Source organism: Mixophyes fleayi, chromosome 1 (assembly GCF_038048845.1).
Source record: "Mixophyes fleayi isolate aMixFle1 chromosome 1, aMixFle1.hap1, whole genome shotgun sequence".
NCBI classification, from domain to species: Eukaryota; Metazoa; Chordata; class Amphibia; order Anura; family Limnodynastidae; genus Mixophyes; species Mixophyes fleayi.
In genome coordinates this window covers 341,451,278-341,460,915 of record NC_134402.1, presented here as the reverse complement: position 1 = coordinate 341,460,915, position 9,638 = coordinate 341,451,278, and the positions used below count along the sequence as shown (strand labels likewise).

The following is a 9,638-nucleotide window of genomic DNA, read 5'->3' as shown; positions in this document are numbered from 1 at the left end:
TATTAATTGAAATGGACAAAGCCAGTTTGGTTTCTGGCTCTCTAGGCCCCCCTCCACTTGTCGAAAATACAAAAAAATTAGTTGGTAGATACTGCTGACAAATAGTAATCTTGACAGCCAGAAATATTTATGCACAATTATGGGGGACACCACAAAAGCACTGGGGAGTGTTAAAAATTATTTGGTAGATACTGCTGACAGATATGACTTTTGACAGCCAAAAATATTTATGCATAATTATGGGGGACACCCCAAAAGCACTGAGGAGTGCTAAAAATTATTTGGTAGATACTGCTGACAGATATGACTTTTGACAGCCAGAAATATTTATGCACAATTATGGGGGACACCCCAAAAGCACTGGGGAGTGCCAAATATTACAAAAATAAAATAAACCTCTATCCTCCTCACTTCTCTAGCGATTTTTGTTACAGCAATTGCAAGAAGAATATTGTATTCTCTGTCCCTGCTCTAATCAGCCTGTGACTACACCCTGCTCTCTCCCTCTGTCAAATGGCGATGGATTGCTGTGGAGGGAGGTATTTATAATGTTGAAGTATCGCAAGAACCGAGCCACGAGATCCGACGACGTCACAATGACGTTCGGCCTTGATTTGGATTTGGAGTGGGCGGGAGAGTATAGAGCTACTCAGCTCGGTACTCGGATACCCAAAGTTCGGGTGGGTCCGGTTCCCCGAGAACCGAACCCGCCCATCTCTAATTTAAAAGCACATTGAAGAGATAAGTATTTGCTGGAAGTGCACCATATATGATTGTTGAGATGTGCTCTCTGCACCCAAGGGTGCCTTTCTCTTTAGCTTAAGTGCCTCTGTCTCTCAAGCCTAGGAAAGGACTGTTATATCCAGTACTCTGTTTCAGTGTTTAACCTTCTGTTACTATTTCTCTGGACGTTGTTGTTACATTAATGACATCTGGATTTATATTCAGTTTCCACAATATATCGGGATTACACCGAGGACAATATTCAGGACATTCTTTAGACTAATGCTATATTAGTTTTGTTAATTTATGAGCTCTTTTTATGTGATATTCAATATAAATCAGTTAATAAACCTATTCTTTTTATACATTTATATACCCTATGCTTTGCGCTCTCTTTTCTGTGGCAATTAAAGTTTATTCCTTTAGCAGGTCCAGATCCTGCTGTAAGAGAGTACAGTGCAGTGGTACCTAACAAGGGTCCCATAGCGCCTATACATTGTTTCTTTTTTTTATTTATTAAAGTGGCTGGTCCTAGGGTCAAATAGCCTCAGACTATAGGGGAAGGGGGGTTCTGGGCGACCAGAAATCCTCCCAGTGTGCACCTGAGGTGCAGCAGGCCAACTCAATGTTTGCAGGATGGGCACGTGTGTTAAGTGGCTGGCACGATAAATATGCTGCTTAGCCACAATTCAGTGTGAACCGCTTCTATTGCCAGACATATCAAAGGTCAATGCATATATCTGTTTTGTTTAATCTAATTTGCATTATGTTCTCTAATATAAATACCTTGTTTATTAACCTTCCACACAGAGCCGGATTTAGACCTCCCTAAAAAAATCCAAAGCACTATAGCTTTTTAGCATAATATATACCCCTATTCAGGGGCTGGCTGGCAGACTTTAGCCCGAGGGGGGGGGGGGCAAGCATATAGCACTGGTCCATAAATAGCGGCCCATTTTTAAAGTGGGGTCTCACCGCCGGCCCTGGGATGGCCCTCTGGGGACTGCTGGGCCCTAGGCAATTGCCTAGGTTGACTAGTGGTAAATCCGGCCCTGCTTCCACACAGTGACAGGACTCTGTGAATATATGTATTTTTGTAGACTATATTATTCATTATCATCACAGCTTCCAGGTGCAGTCTTTATACTCCAGTGTAAAGCACAAGATATCTTACAATATTGACAGATGAAGACCAGTTGGCCCATTGTGTTTATCCCTTATTTGTTGCAGTGTTTGTATACATATGATGTATAGCAAATCTGTGCATGTCTTTAACAAGTGAAATGAAGAAAATACTATTGTGACAGTTCATCTTCAGGATCATTAGCACATCTGAGAATCTCTTTGTAATTTGTCTGGAAAAAACCTACAGAATATCAGATTACTGAGACTTGTGAAATATAGACAGCGATGAGCCAACTAGATGGATGGTAATCATAACCCTTACAAGTCATCAACACTAGATGATTCTGCAACCATCTTTAAACTTCACACACACTACAAAGGCAATGACAGATTAAAGTGCAGGGATGGGCAGGCTTCCTGTTGTTAAGGCTCCCAGTATGAATGCAACGGAATGTATTGGTAGTTACTACAAATGAAGTGTCTTTATTTTCAACACAGGTGACACAAGTTATATCAAAATGCAATCAATATTAATATAGGTATCACAAGTCCATAGTCACAACAGGTAATACTGGTGAGATGTGTTGCAGTACTCAGAGTTAGAGAGGCAGGAGTTAAAGAACAATAGTTTGGCGCTAGTGTGATAGAGAGGGCAGCTCACGGTAGCAAGTTGTGAGCAACCAGAATGTATTTGACAGAATCAGGTCACTATACATGGCACACTGGCTCAAACAGGACTTGGTAATGCTGGTGTCTAGGTATAAAAGTGGGAGTGCAGATACAAGGAGCCTGAATTGCCTGTTTTAACCACTGGAGCAAGTGATACTGATGTCCAGATATAGTAGATGAGTACAGGTACAAGGAGACTGAATACCAGGTTAGTCAGGAGGCATGAGCAGTGGATGTCAGACAAAAAGGGGGAAGTGCAGATGTAGGTTACCAGGTTTAGCCAGGTGACAAGAGGCTCCTGTTATGTTCTTGCCCTTAGATTTGCCCTCATTCAAGATGGCCGTGATTGCCTCATGAAGTTTCCATCTTGGATCTCTGATTTGAACTTGCCCTTACAATAGCCCTTATCCAAGATGACCAGAACTGTCTCAGGAAGATTCCATCTTGGATCTCATTTCCTGTTTGGGCCTAGAAAAGGCACTTCCTGTTATGAAGCCTTTGCACGAGTATTGTGTTTGTATCTGAACCAGATGCTTCCACAGAACCTTGCCTCCTTGTGATTTGGACTACAAGTACTTGATACTTCCACCAGACCTTTATCCTCTTGTGACTTTGGACTTTATTTGTTGGACACTGGAGATTTATTTATATACCAAAATAAATCCTGTTGAATTCAGAAATACCTGGCTATTGGGTTCCGTTTGTAATACCAGAAGTGTGACAGCACCAGATGTTCCACAGGAGAATCAGGCAAAAGAGGGTCAGATAAGACAGGGGTCAGAAGCCAGAAGATCCACAATGATACCAGGGAATAAGCAGGAGCAAGGTCAAATTATGCCAGGGTCTTGGATCACAATTTAAAGGTGCAAAACGATAGAACAGGCAGAAGTCAATCAGAAGAACAACAGGCACAATAACACAGGAGTTACAACAGGGACCAGAAGCAGGAAACAATTGATGAAATGCAAGAAGCAATGTTTGGGGCAGTTATAAAAGGCAGTGAAACAGGTGCAGGTGATGATTAGGGAAGGAGGTTAACTCCTGCAGGAGAGGTGGAAATGTCCAATGGCAAAATAGCAGCACCTCTGGAAGCATAGAGGTACTGCAGGTCAGATACAAATTAGGATCAGAGACCTAACACCTGTGAGCTTCTCTTGATATAATGCTTGCAGAAATGAGTTGATAGCTGCCTTATTTACAAGCTGCCATACATGTTGAAAAACACTTTATCAAGTAGTACCATACATGTTGAAAAACACTTGGCAGACACTTGCAGGTACAAGCAAATAATGACACAATTCAAAGGTTTTCACTCTCTCCAACTAGGATTAACAACATCTTTCCATTCCAGGGACCCTCTTACTCACAGTCGCACTGATGCTGGCCACAGAGTTACTTACACAAATGACATCCCAATAGCCAGGGATCCTTGATTACAGCTGCTGCTGTGCAATTAAATAAATGACCTCCTCCCCTAATTTAGCTCCTGCTGCTAGACATGCTGCCTCTGCAGCGACTCCCCCTCATAGTATGGGGCATTTTACAAGGGAGTCTCTCTCTCCCTGTGACTTCCAGCCATACATACACTCACCCCTCATAGGGTCTATGGATGCCAATCCATGCCTCATATGTAAAACATCTCTTAAAGGCAACCTTTCTTTCAAAGGCTATCCTCTCTCCCTCCTCTCTCCTCCCATATGCAGCTCTCATGCACTCCTCCACACACTTTCACTGGTGCCCCTTCTGGGATACCCCTGAAGGTGGGAATCTCCCTCTTTCACTCTCCATTTCTCTATGGGGGTTCCATTTATTTAGGGCTCTTAACTCCCCCTAATAGGGTCATTAACTGGCATCCCTTCTTGTCTGGAACCTTCCTCCTGGATCCCAGCTTCAAAATGGCTCCACTAAAAATGAAAGGTGGGGAACCAGAGACTTGATAGACTCTGGTTCCCACCTGACCTCCCTATCTCCAGTGCTGGTGCTTTCTTGCCACTAAGCTCTGCCTCCTCATGCCATTGCCTCATTATTGTGAATAATTCTCACAAGGAGCGTGTCTTGCTTCCTCTAATGTCTCCACCCCGATGACCTTTTCTGCTATCACCAGGGGTCAGGTTACACAAGATAAAACCACCGATGTTACATTCAGAGACGTTAAGTATTGTCAAGGAAATAATATAGGGGAGGGAGAACTAGGATCCTGGCGAGAGAAGAGGAATTTGGAGAGATGTTTCGTGAAAGCGAGTCGGAGAAAGAGAGAAGGTAAATGGAGTAGGTGCATGATGGAGCGATGTGAGAGAGGTGGATGACTGTTGTTTAGCTAGGGCAGGTAATAAAGTAGTGTGGAGAAACTGTTCCAAATTGTGCAGGGCAGTGGAAGAGGTGGAGGCTACTTTACCACTGCTGGCTTGGGTTAATAGGGGTTCAGTCTCTGCAGCTTTAACACGTGGTCCAGGATACTGACAGTTGGGCTCAGTGGGTCCAGCAGCCAAACAGAGATGACAACTGCAATAAAGTGGTGTTTAAATAGGAGTTTATGGTGGGCTGCAAAATAACCCCAAATCATAATTACACCACCACAACGTCCTGCAGTTGGTATGAGGTTCTTCTAGTGATACACAGTCTTTGCATTTTATCAAGCATGACATGGTGCATTAAGACCACACAACGACGCCATTTGGTGTCGCTTGTCCGGTGGACATTGTCCTGTAAGTTTTGTGTTTTGTTCAAATGCAACTTTGCAAATCTAAGCTGTAGTGCATTTGTTTTTGGAAAGAAGGGGCTTTCTTCTGGCTACCCTTCTATGAGCCATACTTGTTCAGTTTTCTGATGGTAGAGTCATGAAAATTTACCATGTTTACAGAGGCCTCTAGTTCCCTGGATATAGCTTTTGGGTTGTTTGCGATTTCTTGGAGCATCATTTGGTCCGATCTTTGGATAAATTTTCTAAAGCATTCCTAGAAAGATTGGCAACTGTCTTCAATGTTTTCCATTTGTAAATATTTGTGCTTACTGTAGAATGCTGGACTCCTAATTGTTTTGTCCTTATAAGTCTTTTTAGATTGATAAGCAGAAACAATTGGTTCACTGACATCATTGCAGGAATCTTTTCTCCTTGACATGGTGTTAATACAAAAATTATTTCTCCGGACATGAACTACCAAAGATTTTGCTTTTATACAGGATGGGCAGCATTGGCTTGCTTGCCACATGAGATTAGCTTTATAAAATTTTAGGACTTCGTGAGGATTAGGTCATACAAGAGACCCTGATGTAATACCATCTGTAATTTCACCAGAAGAAGATACATAACCTAAACAGGTTCCAAAGTGATTTAGATAACTGTTATTTATTTATTTTATTTTTTTCTATATAATCTTTTTCTCTTTCGGGAAATATTACTAAGAACATTGCTTATCAAATATGACAACCTATATAGCTGCCAAAGCCAAGATGAGCCTAAAGCCAGCCAAATACCATCATACGATTAGTTAGTTTGAATACCAACCGAATCTGTGACTTCTCTTGTGATAGGGAAAAATAGATTAGTCTGTTCATTGAATGTGTATGAAGCCCATGTTATCGGTCAGCAAACAGCTGACACAGTGGCACCTTGAATGTTTTTAGAGCTTGAACGACTACTAGTGCTACTAACCCCATTAGTATAAATCAGATGTGGTGCTAATAAAGTATTGTACAGGAAAGAAATAAAGCAAAGATACAGTAATAACAGTACACATTCACATCATGCATCATTTTATTCTGAAAACTACCTTACACACTATGAGAGCGCTGGACATGTGGAGGAGATTGTATTCCATACTGCAGCTGATTTCACCTTCAGAATATTCACCGTCTGAGACTTTTTCCGGCTGTAGATAACTAGACTTAAAAGTCAGAAGAGACTGACAGATACCCCCCAAGTATCTGTGAATTCACACTGACTATCATTTACCTAGTACATGAATATACACTGCTTCTTGTTGGATTACCGATGTGCTATAGTGCGGATTGCGGAATTGTCTTATTGCAGTTAAGAATACTGGATTTCAACTATTGTTCCGAAGTGAGCAGTGACAGTCAATCAGTGTGTTTCAGTGTGATCAATAAACTTTTTGGAGCTTGCCCCTTGCTATTTATAGCAGACATTTTCTTATATATGCAATTTTCTTATATGATACATAGTTTTATATACATATAAAAATATGTATCATTGTAGTTATTGTTTAGCCTTGTTATATTTTTTATGTATATGATACAGTGATTTTTACTGCACAGACTATTCCCAATAGTGCTAAATTTTCATATTATGTTTAAGATTCATTCCTGAAAATGTCAGTTTTTGGCTTCTCTTGTAGTGCAATCATTAAAAAAAGTTTTTAAGGATGTTGTTCCCCAGAACTTATACATATATTGTCACGATGGAAGGTAAATATTCTTACCTGTTTAATTAATACACTATTAAGTGGTCTTTATATGTACTGCTATAAGAAGGAATGCATTCCTTAAAAGGGTTAATAAAAGAACTAAGCTGATTTAAATCTCCACTGACAGCAATGTTATCTTTACCAGGTCTTATCTGGAGAGTTTGCTCTACTGTAAAGGGGGAAACTTGTCAATACCTTCCTCTTACTGCCACCAACAGGGCCTGGGGGAGAATGAAGTCCTCTACTCCAGTGCTTATCTCGCTCTGCATTTCATTTAGATCCTCTAACACATTGAAAGGTCCCTTTGACATGTCAGGGTTGAGAAAAAATATCCTGTCAACATATTTTCTAAGTTGCAGTTTTATGACACCATGCTGTGCATATGCTAATAGATCAAGATCCCTGATAGTAGCACATTAATGGGATGGGAGCCAGCCCCATGTTTCTAGATGTAGTTTACATTAAGCAGTGAGATTGTAAAGGTGACAGGGTCAGAGAACAAATCTGCTCTTTAGCATCAGGGACCTGATTCATTAAGGATCTTAAATTAAGAAGTTTCTTATTTAAGCCTCCTGGACAAAACCATGTTACAATGCAAGGGGTGCAAATGATTTTTCTGTTTTGCACATAAGTTAAATACTGATTGTTTTGTCATGTAGCACACAAATATCAACTTTAAATTTCAGTGTACAAATAAGCTATCAAGTATTTGTGTGCTACATGAAAAAACAGTCAGTATGTAACATATGTGCAAAACAGAATGCTAATTTGCACCCCTTGCGTTGTAACATGGTTTTGTCCAGGAGACTGAAATAAGAAGTTTCTCAAGTTAAGATCCTTAATGAATCAGGCCCCATGTTGTGATTTCTAGGTGCAATCTTCTCATGATTCATTTTCTTATGTCAGGCTAGCCTGACCAGTGTGGGTTTTGCTTATCTCTTTTTTGCAGGTTCTGCCGTCTCTATTCCAGCCATCAGTAGAGATGGTGTCAGCAAACGCCTTTACTATATTTTGACTGGCTGCCCAGCAGCCCCATGATTCATATATGAAATATCATTTTTTAATGGCGTTTGCAGGTTCTCCCAATATTTGCAATGCAATGCAAGGGGTGCAAATTAGAATTCTGTTTTGCACATAAGTTAAATACTGACTGTTTTTTCATGTAGCACACAAATATCAACTTTAAATTTCAGTGTACAAATAAGCTATCAAGTATTTGTGTGCTACATGAAAAAAGTCAGCATTTAACTTATGTGCAAAACAGAATACTAATTTGCACCCCTTGCATTGTAAACATGGTTTTGTCCAGGAGAGTGAAATAAAAAGTTTCTCAAGTTAAGATCCTTAATGAATCAGGTCAATGGATTGTAAGTCCTCACCTCCACCCACCTCTGCCCTCTTTCTCATATCGGCAGCTTGTCATCATCCTATATACTTGCTCTTTCTTTATGCACAATTTGTTCTATGCGTGATTTCTTATACCCACCTCCAGGCACTCTAGAATAAACAATGATGATGATGGGTTGTATTAAAGGTTTAGGACTAAACCGAAGACCACAAGCTCTGAGTCTTGAATTCAGTTACTTTTGCGGAGTGGAAATGGCCGTGTACTGCTAAGCACACCAAGGAATGCTCCAAAAACTTTACCAAATTCACCCTTTTGTTTAATAATCATGCTGCACAAAAGGAAATCTCAGTTCTGCACAGCTCAACACTTAGCGAACCACCGCTTACACCACATATTCTGTAAAGACCGCCATCAGTCTACCCCACTCCTCCCCTTGGTCTCTACAAACATCTGCTCCTCTGCAAACCCTGCCATCTTGCTGCACAAACCAAGCGCATTGGTGAAACTCTCGCCTCAGTTGTGCAAATCGAGTTGCATAGCTAAACTCAAGCTGACATTGTATTGGGCATCGAATGTCTTGTGCTTTATAAATGACCTTCTCTATGTTTACATGGCTCTTAATGAGGCTGATTCAACACATGGTACAAGAGCTATAGATTTGTTATGAACGTTTGTGTTTTGTAGACATTTTTATTATGATTCCAATACTGGGAAGCACAAGCTGAAAACCCCTTTAATAACTTCAAGAAAATACACTAAGATTCTGACTTTATAGTGACTCTTTCTTATTTGTTGTGCTGGAAATGTATTAAAAAAATTAAGTTAGAACAGAGGTTCCCAAATTGTGTGCCTAGGCTCCCTGGGGTGCCTTGGAGATCTCACAAGGATGCCTTGGTCAGGGCCAGTGGTAAGCAAGGCGGGGGACTACTTGGTAATTATTTTGGCTTAAGGGTCCCTTGAAAATTTTTTGGAGACCCTAAGGGTGCCTTGAACTGAAAAAGTTTGGAATCCACTGAGTTAGAATACGATTAATACTAATAACAAATATTGCTTTTTTATTGTTCCAGCTACCATTTTAGTGAATTGCGTTCTCCGGACTAGATCCCAATGCAGTCATTTCACATTCTCCTTCCCAGACTGGCGGCGTTTGTCAGAAAATAGGCTGAGTGCATCACAAGTTTACTATATATGGAATTGCTGAAATGAGATACATAGAAACATTATTATTTTTAATATTACACACATGGTAATAAAATACAATTGTATATGCATATAGTATATTGCTGATATGTAGAATAGGGACAGGGCACCATAGCCTATTAAGTAGTAAGATTGCTGTGATATGTCCA

At 40.5% G+C, this 9,638-nt stretch overlaps 1 long non-coding RNA gene across 1 annotated transcript in view; it reads right to left on the bottom strand.

Moving 5' to 3' along the window:
• Positions 1-9,348: 9,348 nt before the first annotated feature.
• The window catches only part of LOC142108758 (uncharacterized), a 64,184-nt gene continuing 63,894 nt past the window's right edge, over positions 9,349-9,638 (bottom strand). Inside the window, exon 5 of the long non-coding RNA XR_012680222.1 lies at positions 9,349-9,486. This is a non-coding gene — a long non-coding RNA (uncharacterized LOC142108758). The remainder of the gene's footprint in view (positions 9,487-9,638) is intronic.